Genomic DNA, 18,588 nt, shown 5'->3' on the forward strand with positions numbered 1-18,588 from the left:
GGTCATGGTGGTTGCAACAGAGACAGAAACCTAGCCAGCATGAAGAGAAGGCCTGGAGCTCTCTCTACACATGTTGGGCTGCTCTTAGAAAATAAGGCTCACCCTGGAAACAAAAAGGGTTCTTCTATGGGGACATCCGAAGAACCCTTTTGGAACCGTTTTCTAAAGAGTGTACACACCGGGGTTTACGTACTTGGAATTGGTCTGTGTGTTGGTTTGTTCATTAAAAATAACTTTAAAAGTTCCTTCAAGTGCAGTCGCAAAAACCCTCAAGCGCTATGATGAAACTGGCTCTCAAGAGAACCGCCACAAGAAAGGAAGACCCAGAGTTACCTCTGCGGCAGATGATAAGTTCATTAGTTAACTGCACCTCAGATTGCAGCCCAAATAAATGCTTCACAGAGTTCAAGTAACAGACACATCTCAACTTTTCAGAGTAGACTGCATGAATTAAGCCTTCATGGTCAATTTGCTGCAAAGAAACCACTACTAAAGGACACCAATAATAATAAGAGACATGCTTGGGCCAAGAAACACAAGCAATGGACATTAGACCGGTGGAAATCTGTCCTTTGGTGTGATGAGTCGAAATTCCAACCGCCTTGTCTTTGTGAGACGCAGAGTAGGTGAACGGATGATCTCCGCATGTGTGGGTCCCACTGTGAAGCATGGAGGTGTGATGGTGTGGGGGGGTGATTAATTTAGAATTCAAGGCACACTTAACCAGCATGGCTACCACAGCATTCTGCAGTGATACACCATCCCATCTAGTTTGTGCTTAGTGGGACTATCATTTGCTTTTCAACAGTACAATGACCCAACACACCTCAACACAGGCTGTGTAAGGGCTATTTGACCAAGGAGAGTGATGGAGTGCTGCATCAGATGACCTGGCCTCCACAATCACCTGACCTCAACCCAATTGAGATGGTTTGGGATGAGTTGGACCACTGAGTGAAGGAAAAGCAGCCAACAAGTGCTCAGCATATGTGGGAACTCCTTCAAGACTATTGGAAAAGAATTCCAGGTGAAGCTGGTTGAGAGAATGCCAAAAGTGTGCAAAGCTGTCATCAAGGCAAAGGGTGGCTACTTTGAAGAATCTAAAATATGAAATATATTTTCATTTGTTTTATACTTTTTGGGTTACTACACGATTCCATGTGTTATTTCATAGTGGTGTTGATGTCTTCACTATTATTCTACAATGTAGTGTACTGTATTTGTGGAAGCAGTGGTGGGAAAAAGTACCAAATTGTCATACTTGAGTAAACTTAATAGAAAATGACTCAAGTAAAAGTCATACTACTTGATTACAATTCATTAGGCCCTTTAAATATACTTAAGTATCAAAAGTAAAAGTATAAATCATTTCAAATTCCTTATATTAAGCAAATATGCACCATTTTCATGTGTTTATTTATTTACGGATAGCAAGGGGCACACTCCAACACTCAGATGTAATTTCCAAAGAAGCATGTGTGTTTAGTGAGTCCACCAGATCAGAGGCAATAGGGATGACCAGGGATGTTCTCTTGATAAGTGAGTGAATTGGATCATTTTCCTGTCCTGCTAAGCATAAAAAAAATGGAAGTATTTTGGGGTGTCAGGGAAAATGTATGGAGTAAAAAGTACATTATTTTCATTAGGAATTAGTAAAAGTTGTCAAAAATATAAATAGTAAAAGTACAGATACCCAAACAACGACTTAAGTAGTACTTCAAACCACCGTGCGGAAGCTAAGACATTCTTCGATGCCACTGTATTCAGTCAAATGGTTAAGTACAATACAGGTAGTGGCCTACAACCACCAAGGGGTCCTTGGCCTTAGACCAACAAAGCTGTAAGTAACATCGCTAGAGTCCAGGGGGGTTGCCATCTGGCAGAAGCTGTCCGCGTGGGTCCCTGGGTGGCGTAGAGCTACACGCTCTGCCCTCGGGCCCCTAACCCCGGCATGTGAGCATGAGTAACGGGAAACATCACTGGATGTGGATAGGTGGCAGTACCAGGGGCCAGGGCCCGTAAGGCTCTGGTTAAAAGTAGTGCAGGCTATAGGGGACCATTTGTGGATAGATTGTATTGGACCAAGTCGGCCTTGTGAAGTAACACAAGTTATACAAATATAATGAAAAGATTATTTTAAAATCCACCACACCCACTTTGAATCAGATGAAGAAAAGCATGTACACATTTTAAAAACAATGCACTACTGATTCTTATCTGGAAAGTCTCACCTAGCTACACTTGTTTTCCTCACCCTTTAAATGCTGTTGGAGAGTCATTTCATACATTTCTTTCCACGTTCGCTCTCCTCCCCTCGATTACCTTCATAATAATAATAATATGCATGTGTGAACTAGAAATGTATATTTTTTATTTTTAGCATATCCTAACTTCCCGAGACACCCTCGGAGAGCGGGATCACGGCCAGGGTCTGCCGTTACCAACGATGACCCTGGAGCAACTAGGGTTAAAGGTCCAGTGCAGTAAAAAAAATTAAAAAAAAAAAATATTTTCCTAATTTTATACACACACACACTGATGTTGGAGTAAAACTCTGAAAATGATGTCAGCCTGTTTTGGTGGGATGGAATTTTGGCCTGCCTTGTGTCATCTCTTTATTAAGAAGCAATTATTGGGGGGGACCATTTTCATTGAAAACATTCACAGTAAGGTACTTAATTGTTACCCAGAAATGTGATATTGCTCAAGGGCACATAAACAGATTCTTCACCTTGTCAGTTCAGGGTTCAAACTAGTGACCTTTCCGTTATTGGCCCAGCGCTTTAACCACTAGGCTACCTGCCGCCTCCCACCCACATTTAACCTTTTGAAAAGGGGGAAGAGGAAAAGAGGAGACGAGCAAAACCAATTGAGAATCTCCCTTGGTCCTCTCCACAGGGTTCTGACAAGAGCCACAATATGGTCCTCAGAGCCTCGCTTCCACTGGCAACACAAAAGGAATGACTCCACCACATAAAAATGTTACACGTTACTAATAATAAGAACAAGATATGGTCAAACAAAAATTTTCTTACTTTAATACCATACTGCATATACTATGATTACAGTTAAACAATAATAACAACAACAAGCCAATACATACTTTAACCTCTCCAATGAACTGGTGTGTGTGTGTGTGTGTGTGTGTAAGGATGAGCATAAGTGTTTGGGGAAACTGGTTGGATACAATAGTACTGAAGGAATTAATACCACATGTTTTCCTCGCCACCGTGCTTCTACACCTGCATTGCTTGCTGTTTGGGGGTTTTAGGCTGGGTTTCTGTACAGCACTTTGTGACATCTGCTGATGTAAAACGTGCTTTATATATACATTTGATTGATTGATGTTGCTTTCCATTAAGGCACTGTTGCCTATCAAAGTAAAAGGTAAGGCCTGGCCACACACCACAAGGCATGAGGACAGTCCTGATTAATTAACCAAATTGCATAATGAAATCAGAAGCATTACCCTAAGAATATCTGAAGCTGCTTGAGAGTTGCTATCACTGAATTTAAATGACTTACTAAAGCCAACGTGCTTTCCTAAAATAACGGCAGTGAAAATGTTGGTCCCTAATTATCACATTATGTAAATAAAATATCAATTAGGGGTCAACATTAAGAAAGATTGTTTGAAATGGATTCTTATTAAGGAATATTTTACTAGGTAGCTACATTTAAGCCATTTATATCTAACATGATTTACTGTACCAGACAAACCGACAGGATCAGAGAAACAGACAGAATCAGAGGCAGATACCCCTCCTACTCGTGCAGACAACCCTTAATGATCTTTCCCATTCTGACTGAACCCTACAGGAACTTTTTTAGAAGCCTGGTTCTGTCCTGGTTAAGGTTCCACTGAGGAAGGCTGTCAGTTTCCCATCAGGCACTGTGGCACTGTCAAAAGGAAACCAGTAGTTAAACTCAAGATGACCAAAAGGCCATGGCATCATACCATTATGACCTATGAAATAATATATATTCTTTAAACAAATCTTGACTTTTCGGTTGTCCAAGTGCTTTTTTTTGTTGCAAATATGAATAAAGACATGCCTAGTATTTCACCCACACAACAAACAGGCCTATTCATGGCAGTGAGATTAAAAATCCCACTTTAAGATCAAATCGAAGATCACCATCTGAGTTGAGTGCATTGTAAACAAAAAGGTTTGGTTGTAAAAATTGAAGTTTTTAGAGAAATTCGGGAACATAATGGATGAAGATTACATTGAGAAAAAAACAGAAGCATGGAAGGGTCTTGTATGAACACTGTTGCACGGCAGGGATCAGGTCAGTTCCAATTACTTTCATCAATTAAAATTACATTCAAGATGTTATTTTCTCCATGTTTGAATTGACTTCCAGTTGAATTGACAGAATTATCATGGAGCGTACCCCATTCCCTGACAGACAGAATTATCATGGCGCGTACCCCATCCCCTGATAGACAGAATTATCATGGCGCGTACCCCATCCCCTGACAGACAGAATTATCATGGAGCGTACCCCATCCCCTGACAGACAGAATTATCATGGCGTGTACCCCATCCCCTGACAGACAGAATTATCATGGAGCGTACCCCATCCCCTGATAGACAGAATTATCATGGAGCGTACCCCATACCCTGACAGACAGAATTATCATGGCGCGTACCCCATCCCCTGATAGACAGAATTATCATGGAGCGTACCCCATACCCTGACAGACAGAATTATCATGGCGCGTACCCCATCCCCTGATAGACAGAATTATCATGGAGTGTACCCCATCCCCTGACAGACAGAATTATCATGGAGCGTACCCCATCCCCTGACAGAATTATCATGGCGCGTACCCCATCCCCTGATAGACAGAATTATCATGGAGTGTACCCCATCCCCTGATAGACAGAATTATCATGGAGCGTACCCCATCCCCTGATAGACAGAATTATCATGGAGCGTACCCCATCCCCTGACAGACAGAATTATCATGGAGCGTACCCCATCCCCTGATAGACAGAATTATCATGGAGCGTACCCCATCCCCTGACAGACAGAATTATCATGGAGCGTACCCCATCCCCTGACAGACAGAATTATCATGGAGCTACCCCATCCCCTGACAGAATTATCATGGAGCGTACCCCATCCCCTGATAGACAGAATTATCATGGAGCGTACCCCATCCCCTGACAGACAGAATTATCATGGAGCGTACCCCATCCCCTGATAGACAGAATTATCATGGAGCGTACCCCATCCCCTGACAGACAGAATTATCATGGAGCGTACCCCATCCCCTGATAGACAGAATTATCATGGAGCGTACCCCATCCCCTGACAGACAGAATTATCATGGAGCGTACCCCATCCCCTGACAGACAGAATTATCATGGAGCGTACCCCATCCCCTGACAGACAGAATTATCATGGAGCGTACCCCATCCCCTGATAGACAGAATTATCATGGAGCGTACCCCATCCCCTGACAGACAGAATTATCATGGAGCGTACCCCATCCCCTGATAGAATTATCATGGAGCGTACCCCATCCCCTGACAGACAGAATTATCATGGCGCGTACCCCATCCCCTGACAGACAGTATACATAGGAGATCCCAGCTCTACTACACTGGGCTTGCTTGTTGCTTTCCTCAGGACCCAAGGCAGCTCAGAGTATGACTTCTGCTCTAGGATCAGGTAATCAGTTCAACAGCTCAGGATAGGCGATGCATACTTTTCCCTTTTGGGTCCCCCCGCTCGCCCATCAGCCAATCAGAGTCCATGCCTGCGACACTGCTCACCATGATGACCTGGACCAGGAAGTAAACAAGACAGAATACGCCCCCTCCTTGTCAGTCAGTCCAACAGTAACAATGCAATAAACTGACCTCATCGGCAAGAACCTCAGATGTTGCAGCCAGAACAAACAAAAGCTTGTACGAGGGCGAGAGAGGGAGAGACCGAGAGAGGGCGAGATTAAAAAGCCAGAGAGACAAAGGCATGACCTAAAACCAGTGCTCATAAAAGCTTTGGGAAGTGCTCAACCCCAGTTCCATGTTACCCACCTCGTCAGCAAGCATGGAGGGTATCTCTCCAGGAACAGGGTTGGAGTGAAAGCCTCCTGCAGGAGGATATCTCTCCAGGAACAGGGTTGGAGTGAAAGCCTCCTGCAGGAGGTTCTCTCTCCAGGAACAGGGTGGGAGTGAAAGCCTCCTGTAGGAGGGTCTCTCTCCAGGAACAGGGTTGGAGTGAAAGCCTCCTGCAGGAGGGTCTCTCTCCAGGAACAGGGTTGGAGTGAAAGCCTCCTGCAGGAGGGTCTCTCTCCAGGAACAGGGTTGGAGTGAAAGCCTCCTGCAGGAGGGTATCTCTCCAGGAACAGGGTTGGAGTGAAAGCCTGCAGGATGGTAGTGCGCCAGGAACAGGGTTGGAGTGAAATCCTGCAGGATAGTAGTGCACCAGGAACAGGGTTGTAGAGCCCTGTTATAGAGTACAAACAGGTATATATTTAAACCAAAGATGCATTCTGGTACAGCAGTTGACCATTTGGATTAGAAACAGAACAGAACCTTGGTCATGCTGGGTTCAGGGGGTCATGGAGGGGTGTGGCAGGGACAGGTAGAGCCTGTCTGAAATAACACTGTATGCCTTTTAGGGCTCTGGTCAAAAGTAGTGCACTATTAACCCCATAGGCCCTGGTCAAAAGTAGTGCACTATATAAGGAATAGGGTGCAATTTCAGACACACTCGGACAGAGGTCATGTGTGGTCACATGGTGTTGTGGGGTCAGAGGTCAGGGTAAGTACGTGGGTGCTGCTGTCTCCCTCCAGGAGCAGCCTGATGACCTCAGCCTGTCTGTCAAACTCACTCTGGGTCATCCTGCAGGTTCTGCTCCGCCTGGGGGGAGGGACAACCATTACATACCGCCAGCATCACGCAGAATCATCACGCGCACACACACACACACACCCAAATAAAAAGGTACAGTATACAGTACGTCAAAAGTTTAGACCCACCTACTCATTCAAGGGTTTCTCTTCATTTTTACTATTTTTTACACTGTAGAATAATAGTGAAGACATCGAAACTATGAAATAACACACATGGAATCATGTAGTAACCAAAAAAAGTGTTATATTTTATATTTGAGATTCTTCAAAGTAGCCACCCTTTGCCTTGACGACAGCTTGCACACTCTTGGCATTCTCTCAACCAGCTTCATGAGGTAGTCACCTGGAATGCATTTCAATTAATAACAGTTGAATTGGTGGAATTTCTTTCCTTCTTAATGCATTGGAGCCAATCAGTTGTGTTGTGACAAGGTAGGGGTGGTATACAGAAGACAGCCCTATTTGGTAAAAGACCAAGTCCATATTATGGCAAGAACAGCTCAAATAAGCAAAGAGAAACGACAGTCCATCATTACTTTAAGACATGAAGGTCAGTCAATCTGGAACATTTCAAGAACTTTGAAAGTTCCTTCAATTGCAGTTGAAAAAACCATCATGCGTTATGATGAAACTGGCTCTCATGAGGACCGCCACAGGAAAGGAAGACCCAGAGTGACCCCTGCTGCAGAGGATAAGTTCATTAGAGTTAACTGCATATCAGATTCCAGCCCAAATAAATGCTTCACAGAGTTCAAGTAACAGACACATCTCAACATCAACTGTTCAGAGGAGACTGCATGAATCAGGCCTTCATGGTCGAATTGCTACAAAGAAACCACTACTAAAGGACACCAATAAGAAAGAGACTTGCTTGGGCCAGGAAACACGAGCAATGGACATTCGACCAGTGGAAATCTGTCCTTTGGTCTGATTTGTCCAAATTGAGGTTTTTGGTTCCAACCGTCATGTCTTTGTGAGACGCAGAGTAGGTGAACGGATGATCTCCATATATGTGGTTCCCACCGTGAAGCATGGAGGAGGTGTGATGGTGTGGAGGTGCTTTGCTGGTGACACTGTCTGTGATTTATTTAGAATTCAAGGCACACTCAACCAGCATGGCTACCACAGCATTCTGCAGCGATATGCCATCCCATCTGGTTTGGGCTTAGTGGGACTATCATTTGTTTTTCAACAGGACAATGACCCAACACACCTCCAGGCGGTGTAAGGGCTATTTTACCAAGAAGGAGAGTGATGGAGTGCTGCATCAGATGACCTGGCCTCCACAATCACCCGACCTCAACCCAATTGAGATGGTTTGGGATGAGTTGGACCAGAGTGAAGGAAAAGGAGCCTTATGTGGGAACTCCTTCAAGACTGTTGGAAATTCCTCATGAAGCTGGTTGAGAGAATACCAAGAGTGTGCAAAGCTGTCATTAAGGCAAAGGGTGGCTACTTTGAAGAATGTCAAATATAAAAATAAAGAAAAACCCTTGAATGAGTAGGTGTGTCCAACCCTTTTGACTGGTACTGTATGTCCACATTGAAATGGTAATTTGATATTTTATTAGGATCCTCATTAGCTGTTGACTGACTGGTACTGTATATGTGGAACAGTTGAGTGTCCATCATCATGGGCGTGAAGTTTAAGTGAAACCAGGACAACCTTTGCCTTTCATTAGGCTGTGTGGTGCCTCTGTGTAGTTCAGGAACAGGACTTAACACAGACAGGACATACTACTCTGGCTGATTTGACTCTAGTTACATGCAGAGGAAACTCCCCAATAACATTGACCTATCGGTTCCTTCCAGCTTTACACCAATGTTTGAGAGAGAGGGCAGAGTGAGAGAGAGAGGGCAGCGCGAGAGAGAGAGGGCAGAGCAAGAGAGAGAAGGCAGCGCGAGAGAGAGAAGGCAGAGCGAGAGAGAGGGCAGAGCGAGAGAGAGGGCAGAGCGAGAGAGCGAAGGCAGAGCGAGAAGGCAGAGTGAGAGAGAGAAGGCAGAGCGAGAGAGAGAGCGAGAGAGAAGGCAGAGTGAGAGAGAGAAGGCAGAGTGAGAGAGAGAGCGAGAGAGAGAGCGAGAAGGCAGAGCGAGAGCGAGTTTTTCATAACTCAGCATTGTTGGTAATGTGCTTGTAAGTAAACATTTCATGGCAAAGTCTACACCTGTTGTTTATGTGCCAAATACATATATATAAAAAAAATACAGATGGAGGAAGATAGACAGACAGCGAGAGAGAGACTAGAGCAGAGAGAGATATGGAGACAGAAAGAGCGCTAGAGAGAGCTGGAGAGCGATAGAAAGAGACTAACAGCTGCTAACCACACTGTCAGTAGGAAGAGATCTGGTCCTTAGTTCCTACATGGCTGCTGAACATTCCACTCACCTCAGTCACTTCCTGTGGCCACATCTACTTGTTAGCATGCTGTCGAACAGTGACAGAGTCATTATGTTAGAGCCACAGCTGCTGCTGCAGAACCACAGCCAACACAACATAGCCTGCTATCTCCAGCCTGTCCCCAGCCAACACAACATAGCCTGCTATCTCCAGCCTGTCCCCAGCCAACACAACATAGCCTGCTATCTCCAGCCTGTCCCCAGCCAACACAACATGGCCTGCTATCTCCAGCCTGTCCCCAGCCAACACAACATGGCCTGCTATCTCCAGCCTGTCCCCAGCCAACACAACATGGCCTGCTATCTCCAGCCTGTCCCCAGCCAACACAACATGGCCTGCTATCTCCAGCCTGTCCCCAGCCAACACAACATGGCCTGCTATCTCCAGCCTGTCCCCAGCCAACACAACATGGCCTGCTATCTCCAGCCTGTCCCCAGCCAACACAACATGGCCTGCTATCTCCAGCCTGTCCCCAGCCAACACAACATAGCCTGCTATCTCCAGCCTGTCCCCAGCCAACACAACATGGCCTGCTATCTCCAGCCTGTCCCCAGCCAACACAACATGGCCTGCTATCTCCAGCCTGTCCCCAGCCAACACAACATGGCCTGCTATCTCCAGCCTGTCCCCAGCCAACACAACATGGCCTGCTATCTCCAGCCTGTCCCCAGCCAACACAACATGGCCTGCTATCTCCAGCCTGTCCCCAGCCAACACAACATGGCCTGCTATCTCCAGCCTGTCCCCAGCCAACACAACATGGCCTGCTATCTCCAGCCTGTCCCCAGCCAACACAACATGGCCTGCTATCTCCAGCCTGTCCCCAGCCAACACAACATGGCCTGCTATCTCCAGCCTGTCCCCAGCCAACACAACATGGCCTGCTATCTCCAGCCTGTCCCCAGCCAACACAACATGGCCTGCTATCTCCAGCCTGTCCCCAGCCAACACAACATGGCCTGCTATCTCCAGCCTGTCCACAGCCAACACATACTTGCCTTAGACTGTGTGTCTGTTTACATCACAATAGACAGACTATGCACACTGTCTGTGTTGTATTGTGCCGTGTCAGTTCATTAGTATTCACAGATCTTATACCAACTGTACTACAACCACATGACTGTTTAACAACAAACATCAAGCTGCCTTCTCTTGCTGTTGTCTTCAGACAGCTGTACCAACATATTTAACTTTTATTTAACTATGGAAGGTAGACGCCGGGCCAATTATGCGGCACCCTAAACATATCTTTAGTTTGGCTGGTCAACTGGAGCTGTAGTTTGGCTGGTTAACTGTCAGTCTCGTTATCAACAAGGCTTCCAGGGGAACTACGGCCACAGATAATATCTAGTGCTAAGTAGGTAGTGAGATCTGCACTACAAGAGAAGGCAGACCTACACAGTCACACCTTCTGATAGGGACACTACTTTACGTGGGCCTTATACCTGATATACTAGTGGAATAACAATGTTTCAAGTAGTTATGTAGTACAGTTTGATACATCCAGTTCTCTTGGATAATAGACTAGGCCTAAGTAGTGTAAAGTACTATATTGTACCTGGTAGAAGTTAGTTAGTGTTTGAATTATACAGGCCAACTCATTCATTCACCTTGATGAGGAGTAGAAGGGACAGAGAGAGAGAGAGAGAGAGAGAGAGAGAGAGAGAGAGAGAGAGATGAAGGGACACAGAGAGAGAGAGATGAAGGGACAGAGAGAGAGAGGAGTTGAAGGGACACAGAGAGAGAGGAGTTGAAGGGACAGAGAGAGAGAGGAGTTGAAGGGACAGAGAGAGAGAGGAGTTGAAGGGACAGAGAGAGAGAGGAGTTGAAGGGACAGAGAGAGAGAGGAGTTGAAGGGACAGAGAGAGAGAGGAGTTGAAGGGACAGAGAGAGAGAGGAGTTGAAGGGACAGAGAGAGAGAGGAGTTGAAGGGACAGAGAGAGAGGAGTTGAAGGGATACAGAGAGAGAGGAGTTGAAGGGACAGAGAGAGAGAGGAGTTGAAGGGACAGAGAGAGGAGTTGAAGGGACAGAGAGAGAGAGAGGAGTTGAAGGGACAGAGAGAGAGAGGAGTTGAAGGGACAGAGAGAGAGAGGAGTTGAAGGGACAGAGAGAGAGAGGAGTTGAAGGGACAGAGAGAGAGGAGTTGAAGGGATACAGAGAGAGAGGAGTTGAAGGGACAGAGAGAGAGAGGAGTTGAAGGGACAGAGAGAGAGAGGAGTTGAAGGGACAGAGAGAGAGAGGAGTTGAAGGGACAGAGAGAGAGAGGAGTTGAAGGGACAGAGAGAGAGAGGAGTTGAAGGGACAGAGAGAGAGAGGAGTTGAAGGGACAGAGAGAGAGAGGAGTTGAAGGGACAGAGAGAGAGAGGAGTTGAAGGGACAGAGAGAGAGAGGAGTTGAAGGGACAGAGAGAGAGAGGAGTTGAAGGGACAGAGAGAGAGAGGAGTTGAAGGGACAGAGAGAGAGAGGAGTTGAAGGGACAGAGAGAGAGAGAGATGAAGGGACAGAGAGAGAGAGGAGTTGAAGGGACAGAGAGAGAGAGGAGTTGAAGGGACAGAGAGAGAGGAGTTGAAGGGACAGAGAGAGAGAGGAGTTGAAGGGACAGAGAGAGAGTTGAAGGGACAGAGAGAGAGAGGAGTTGAAGGGACAGAGAGAGAGAGAGATGAAGGGACAGAGAGAGAGAGAGATGAAGGGACAGAGAGAGAGAGAGAGAGAGACAGGTGAGTTCCAGAGAAATAGGAATTAGGAAATGGCCGTTCTCCAAGCGAGTCATGTGACAGTGTGTTGGTCATGAGGGGGAAAGGTTCCGTTGTGTAACCAAGGCCATAAGTTGTGTTAGTCTAGAGATTGTTGTGTCTGGAGACAGAACACCAGACAATATCTAAATAACCTTCAGCATCTCTTGATAACTTTCTGTTGTATTTATAATCTACAAATGAACATTGTCCAATATTACCACACAAATGAACGTTGTCCTATATTACCACCCATTGTGTGTGTGTGTGTGTGTTAAAGCCAAAGGGTCAGGTAATAGGCCACTCTGGCTTCCTTTAGCCTGCTTTTTACAGCATCCAGATCAAAACCAGGCAAACGGTTCTGTTGTTTCTGCACAAAACACAGACAACAAATAAATGACAGGTTACCATCAAATAAACTGCATTCTGACATTTGGAATGAAAGCAGTTGATCTTGAGATGACAGTTGATATGGCTGTGCGTGGCCTGCTGCTTCTCGACCACCAAGAGAAAGGACACTGACATCGTGTGGACAATCAGAGACTTACACCCGGTAACAAACAGAAGTGTCACCATCAGAGGAAGAGGAGGTACTTCCCACGAGGCGAAACCCCCTCGGATACATTCGACACGTAATTACATCATTATATTCTGACCCATAAGAGTGGAAGTTCGGGGCAAGGTGTTAGGGCTAAAATAAGCATAGGTTACAAATGTGCCCAAGTGTGCTTTTCTCTCTCTCTTCTAAATCCCCATCTTGTGTAACACGTGTCATATTGTTTTGGTCCGCTAGGGACCTGTTTCATTGTACTAAGTTCGAGTCAATAGCCTAGACTGTGTGTTTGTATCTTATATTATAATTTTAGCTTGTCAGTAAATAAATCAATCAACTCAATTGGTGGTACGGACTTATTTAGTGAGACTTGGGTTTGTGCAGATTCCAGGATTATGCGACGTTCAGAATGAGACTGTAGAGGAAATTAATTTATTAGCGATTGTTGTAAAATCGACATTCTTTGAGTTAATTTGGGAAATAGAAACTCAATAAAGACAAGCTTTCCCATGGTGCCCCAGGTTACTAATTACCTGATTCATTTAATCACGTAATTATAAACAGTTAACCATTCGATGAACAGCAGTCGTCACATTAATCAATACAACGTCACGACAACACTTTGGGTCAGCCTGGCCAACGATGTTAGGTTTACAAGACCAGAGAAGCTACAGTGAAGGGACAAGCCTCACTCAATTCTGTATGCCAATCATATCTTCATTACAATCATCTCTGTTAAAACATACTTTCCCTAATCCCTGTTAGCAATCTAACAAAGCATGTTCCTGGACCCGATGAAGGGACCATGTGGTGCGATGTGTCGTTCAGGAGGAAGACCGGATCTTCTCGTTGATTCTCACCAGGATGGTTTTGAAGTCTCCTTCTAGAAAGTTCCTGAACGGCCTGAGGAAGTTAATGGCAGAGCTCTGGGTGAACTCTCGACGACTCCCCTTCTCCGCCTCGCCACATTTAATAAGAACGTTTCCTGTAGGGACAGGAAGTAGACACGGATCAACCAGGAAGCGGAAAAAGGTTCAACCTGAGACATCCGGGAGGACAGGTACAACACAATCTGAGATTTTAGCTGTAGGTTTCCCTTTTTTGAAGTTGAGAACAGAGCTGACGTGTTGTGCGCAGCTGAATGAAGCAATTATGTTTTTGAAATATGTCCCAAAAAATGTATTAATTCACAGGATATATCAATATTCATAAACACTTATTCCTTTCCTTTAAAAAAATAAATAAATCCACCGCATTTTTTTAAAATAAGGCGAAGCCTATATAATGCCATGGCAACATGCAGTTGTCAACATCGCCATTTCTGAGAGAGGATGTTAAGTTAATTAGAGGGATTATCCTATCCATCACTTTTAAATCATGTGTTACATAGTCCTCAAATGGCCACTGTGCTAGATGACATTTTCCGAGAGGGTTTCATTCCAGGAAGACGTTCCCTCCCCTTCACAGACCTGGGGTGTAGTCACTACATCTGAGTCATTTAGCAGACTCTCTTATTCAGAGTGACTTACAGTAGTGAGCGCATAAATGTTAGTACTTTTTTTCCCAAACTGGTCCCCTGTGAGAATGGAACCCACAACCCTGGTGTTGCATGCGCCATGCTCTACCAACTGAACCACACAAGAGACACCAAACAGAAGAAAACGTACTGAAACGCGCCGCTACAGGGACTAAGAAAAGGTTTTACTACAGTGTGCACTATGAATGCACCCTTGACAGACAATGGAACAACGTTCTGGAATTAAAACGCAGCAAAGGACATTTTTTTTTTGGGGGGGGGGGGGGGATATATCTGCACAGTATGTTTGTGAATCAAAAGGATCTCTAAGGGTTCAACTAATTTACCATGGGCTGTTCCAGCGGCCAAACTCACTCCCAGACTCTATCATGGACAGGCCAAGAATCTTGCGGTTGTTGATCCGCGCAGGGACTTTCTCACACAGAAATTCCTCTGACATCTGAAAAGATAGAGAAAAATGTTAATCAGAAAGAAAGGACAGTCACGATGAAGCAGGACTGGGGAGCAACCTTGTGCTGCATGACCTAACAGCAAGATAACAAGGACAACACAGGGATATTCAGTCTGCTATCTAGCCTAGTCAACCTTCAACAACATTTGTGGGGAGCCAAAGAGCTTTATGGTAGCCTAATTGAGCTAGCAGAGACAATACACTGACTAGGTCTACACTATATACACTGACGTGAATTCTGAAACACCAAAAAACCTTTGATTGAACCAACTGCTTTAACTTCACTAAATCAACAACTCTGCCAACTACAACCCTAATAACACTTCCAACAAGCAGAAGCAGGTGTGTTGTGAGTGTGTAGATCAGCTGTAAATAGCCCACCCAATCTACCTACCTCATCCCCATATTGTTTTTAAATGTACTTTTCTGCTCTTTTGCACACCAGTATTTCTACTTGCTCATCATCATCTGCACATCTGTCACTCCAGTGTTAATCTGCTAAATTGTAATTACTTCGCTACTATGGCATATTTATTGCCATATCTCCTCACGCCATTTGCACACACTGTACATAGACTTTCTTTTTTTCTTATTGTATTATTGACTGTATGTTTGTTTATTCCATGTAAGTCTGTGTTGTTGTTTGTGTCGCACTGCTTTGCTTTATCTTGGCCAGGTCGCAGTTGTAAATGAGAACTTGTTCTCAACTAGCCTACCTGGTTAAATAAAGGTGAAATAAAAAATACATTTAAAAAAAATCAGCTGGTGTGGTGTGTGTGTGTGTAGATCAGCTGGTGTGGTGTGTGTGTAGATCAGCTGGTGTGGTGTGTGTGGATCAGCTGTTGTGGTGTGTGTGTGTAGATCAGCTGTTGTGGTGTGTGTGTGTGTGTGTGTGGATCAGCTGTTGTGGTGTGTGTGTCTCTAGGTCTGCAACAGACCGAGCTATGCAGCACCACAGTGTGAACTCAAAGGAGGGTTCATGGACACCCAACTGTTATTTAACAGTCAACCTTCATACATCCAGGCTGTATCACATCCGGCCGTGACTGGGAGTCCCATATGGCGGTGCACAATTGGCCCAGCGTCGCCAGGGTCGGGCCATCATTGTAAATAACAATTTGTTCTTAGCTGACTTGCCTAGTTAGCCTATAGGCTACATTTTGTCCAGCTTTTGTGCCACAATTGGATGTGTATAATCCTCGACATTGTAAGCCAGTTTCTCAAAGCAGCCACACCACATATTTTCTTTTAAAAATGTGTATTTATTGAACCTTTATTTAAGAAGGGGCTAACCAATTACTGCTTCTTTACTAAGGAAGAACTCTACCTAGCAACCAACCGTTATTCTACAACACATTTCATGGGAATGGGTCAAAGGTTACATTATTAGCCCAAATTTGTACTTCCAAGACCTTGTAACATTTAGCCAACTTTGACATTTTTTTAATGCTATTTCAGGATGTTCCAACTGTGACTTTCTATGGGTCTGTAAATTGATACTGAATATCCAGCAAGTTAATGAACTGACTGGAACTAAATGGACTTGCATATCCCCCTAGTTAGGACTTACAGGCACCAGGCAGGGTATATTGACATCAGTAGGCAGTCTTACTTGGGTTTGGTTGTAATAAAACTCTGTCTGCTTCATGAATCTCTCTGTGTTTTGCTTGGTGCATTCTGCCCTGCGCAGAAGGTTGTCCAGGTGAGAATTGTCGGGTTGCGTCATTCGAATCTGGTATTAGGATATAACCAACCCATGCAACTTAGTTTTGCAATGATTATTTAATTCATCTTTAAGTAAATAGAATGATAGTACAAATGGAAAATATGATGTTCGTATATACGGTCTCATTGTAACACCACGCAGGGCAGACAGAGAAGAGAGCGACACATCCTTTCTTCTCCTTTATATACTCTGACAGAGATAGTTCCCGCTCATTGCTGGCCTGTCAGAGCGAGGATGAGCGTGGTTTAAACTTCCTCATCCTATCTTCGGCGTGCAGGCTGGTCCCAGCCTCGTGACGCACTTCCTGTTGCCGTGTGTAGTTCTTGTCTTCAGCAGTTGACTTATCCGTAGCTTATATACTTAATATTGTAGCATAGCTTCCCCGGTATATTATATAGGTTATGCAAACAAATAGCCAGTTCAACCCTAACAGAATCCAACTCAGTCAGTAAACTGAAAATGAAATGAAAGGGTGACTAGTGGCTACAAACTGTCTGACAACAGTCAAACTACGCTATCTGTAACTCAATTCAAGTGAAGCTTTTATTTGACATATTTATTTACCTCTTAGAAGTTGGTTTAGCTTGCCTGACTAGCTAACCAACCCAATCATAGCTCTGACCCACGACTTGGAAGCTTTCTTCAACGCCCTGAATATCTCCATTTCCCCCCATTAGGTTTAGTGACTGGCTTCAATATATTTACCAAAGTAAAGCGTTTCTCAAAAATATATTAAATAAACCACGTTAACTTTGTTTACCGTCAGACTAGTAACGTTATGCGTCGGGTCTACACTGAGACATGGACACGAGTATATATATATATTTTTTTATTTCACCTTTATTTCACCAGGTAGGCTAGTTGAGAACAAGTTCTCATTTACAACTGCGACCTGGCCAAGATAAAGCAAAGCAGTTCGACACATACAACTCAAACTGCATGGTGTTGAAGGAACAAGCCACACGTAACGGTCTGGACCAGAGCTCACCCATTCACAGCCTAATAAATCAGACTAGTGCTGAGTTTGCTATTCTAAACCTTTCTTTGTTAGTCGTTTGTTAAAGTGTATGACAGAGCCAAACGCTTAATTCAACCAAAACATGAACAAACTAGTTACCAAGTTAAGTTTGCTACACGTTAGTAATATATCACCAGCCGCAGGCCTGAAAGAAGTTGATGCATTGACATTGTTAAACAGTGTGAAGACCACCGTTGGCTGGCTAACTAACATTAACTAACGTTACTCTAACTAATAACTGGCAACAGATCTGAAATCAGAAAATAACTAAAATGTGGCTGTAAACTTACTTGAACCGCACGACTGAATAACGTTTTACCAACCGTCTGCAGCAAATTCCTTTTTAACGTTGAAATCCCTGTTTCGTTGTAGATGAAAAATACACTTTGTGCTCGAAAGCAGTACAATTACTTATCCATATAGGGGAATGGTTACGAAATCAATATTTTCCTACGGTTGTCGTGATTTGATGTAAGGAAAAAGCAGCTGAAAGTTGACTTTCTGACTGTAGCTGTGGCGTTCATAGAGAGTAGGTGGGATGTCTGGCAGTGATGCCTAATACTTTCTGTCACCACTAGAGGTCAGATCTGCCTCAGATTTCAGCTGTGGCTTTCACTTTGTCTATGAACCATTCAACATCCATTTAAAGACCGAGGTAAAGTTGGTTTTATATTCAACAGACATTCAACAGACATTCAACATTCTCTAAAAGCCATTTAAAATGTAAAAATCTATTACTAATTCACCGTTTGTCACAGAATCATCAAACTAGATATGATTTATTCTATAAATGCTTAGCATACTTTTACAACCTTTGTTTTGAGGACCAATTCCAGTTTTTATATAACTACATCAAATCTATAAGATGCCATTTAAAGCGGTATAAATCAATAACTAATTCAGTGTTTTTTCACAGAAACATCCATCTAGGTATGATTTATTCTATAAATGTCTAGCATCATTTTACAACTTTTGTTTTAAGTAAAAATTCCAGTTTTGATTTGATAGAGGGCATGTAGTCCGTCTAGAGTGCGTGTGGTCAAAGTTCTAACGAGTCTGTTATACTCTATTGGAAGGGGCCTGGCATAAAATTAAATTAGATTACAGGAAAAAAACTATGGGATGAAGGGGTCAGGTCTGACTAACAAGAAGATAGGTGGATGGATCAAGAGAACCAAGATAACCAAGAGGATCAACATGGACATTCCACAATGGAGATATGGAAAACTAAGAGTGACCCTTAACATACACTACCGTTCAAAAGTTTGGGGTCACTTAGAAATGTCATTGTTTTGGA

At 44.1% G+C, this 18,588-nt stretch overlaps 1 long non-coding RNA gene across 1 annotated transcript; it reads right to left on the reverse strand.

Annotated features, from left to right (window-relative positions):
• Positions 1 to 13,062: 13,062 nt before the first annotated feature.
• On the reverse strand, positions 13,063 to 17,825 carry LOC106590632 (uncharacterized). Its single transcript, XR_001325080.3, has 3 exons — positions 17,582 to 17,825; positions 14,423 to 14,535; positions 13,063 to 13,544 (listed from the first exon to the last, which is right to left on the reverse strand). It is a non-coding gene; the product is annotated as an uncharacterized LOC106590632 (long non-coding RNA).
• Positions 17,826 to 18,588: the final 763 nt, after the last annotated feature.

The sequence above is a fragment of the Salmo salar genome, chromosome 29, assembly GCF_965601325.2.
Source record: "Salmo salar chromosome 29, fSalSal1, whole genome shotgun sequence".
In the NCBI taxonomy this organism is placed as follows: domain Eukaryota; kingdom Metazoa; phylum Chordata; class Actinopteri; order Salmoniformes; family Salmonidae; genus Salmo; species Salmo salar.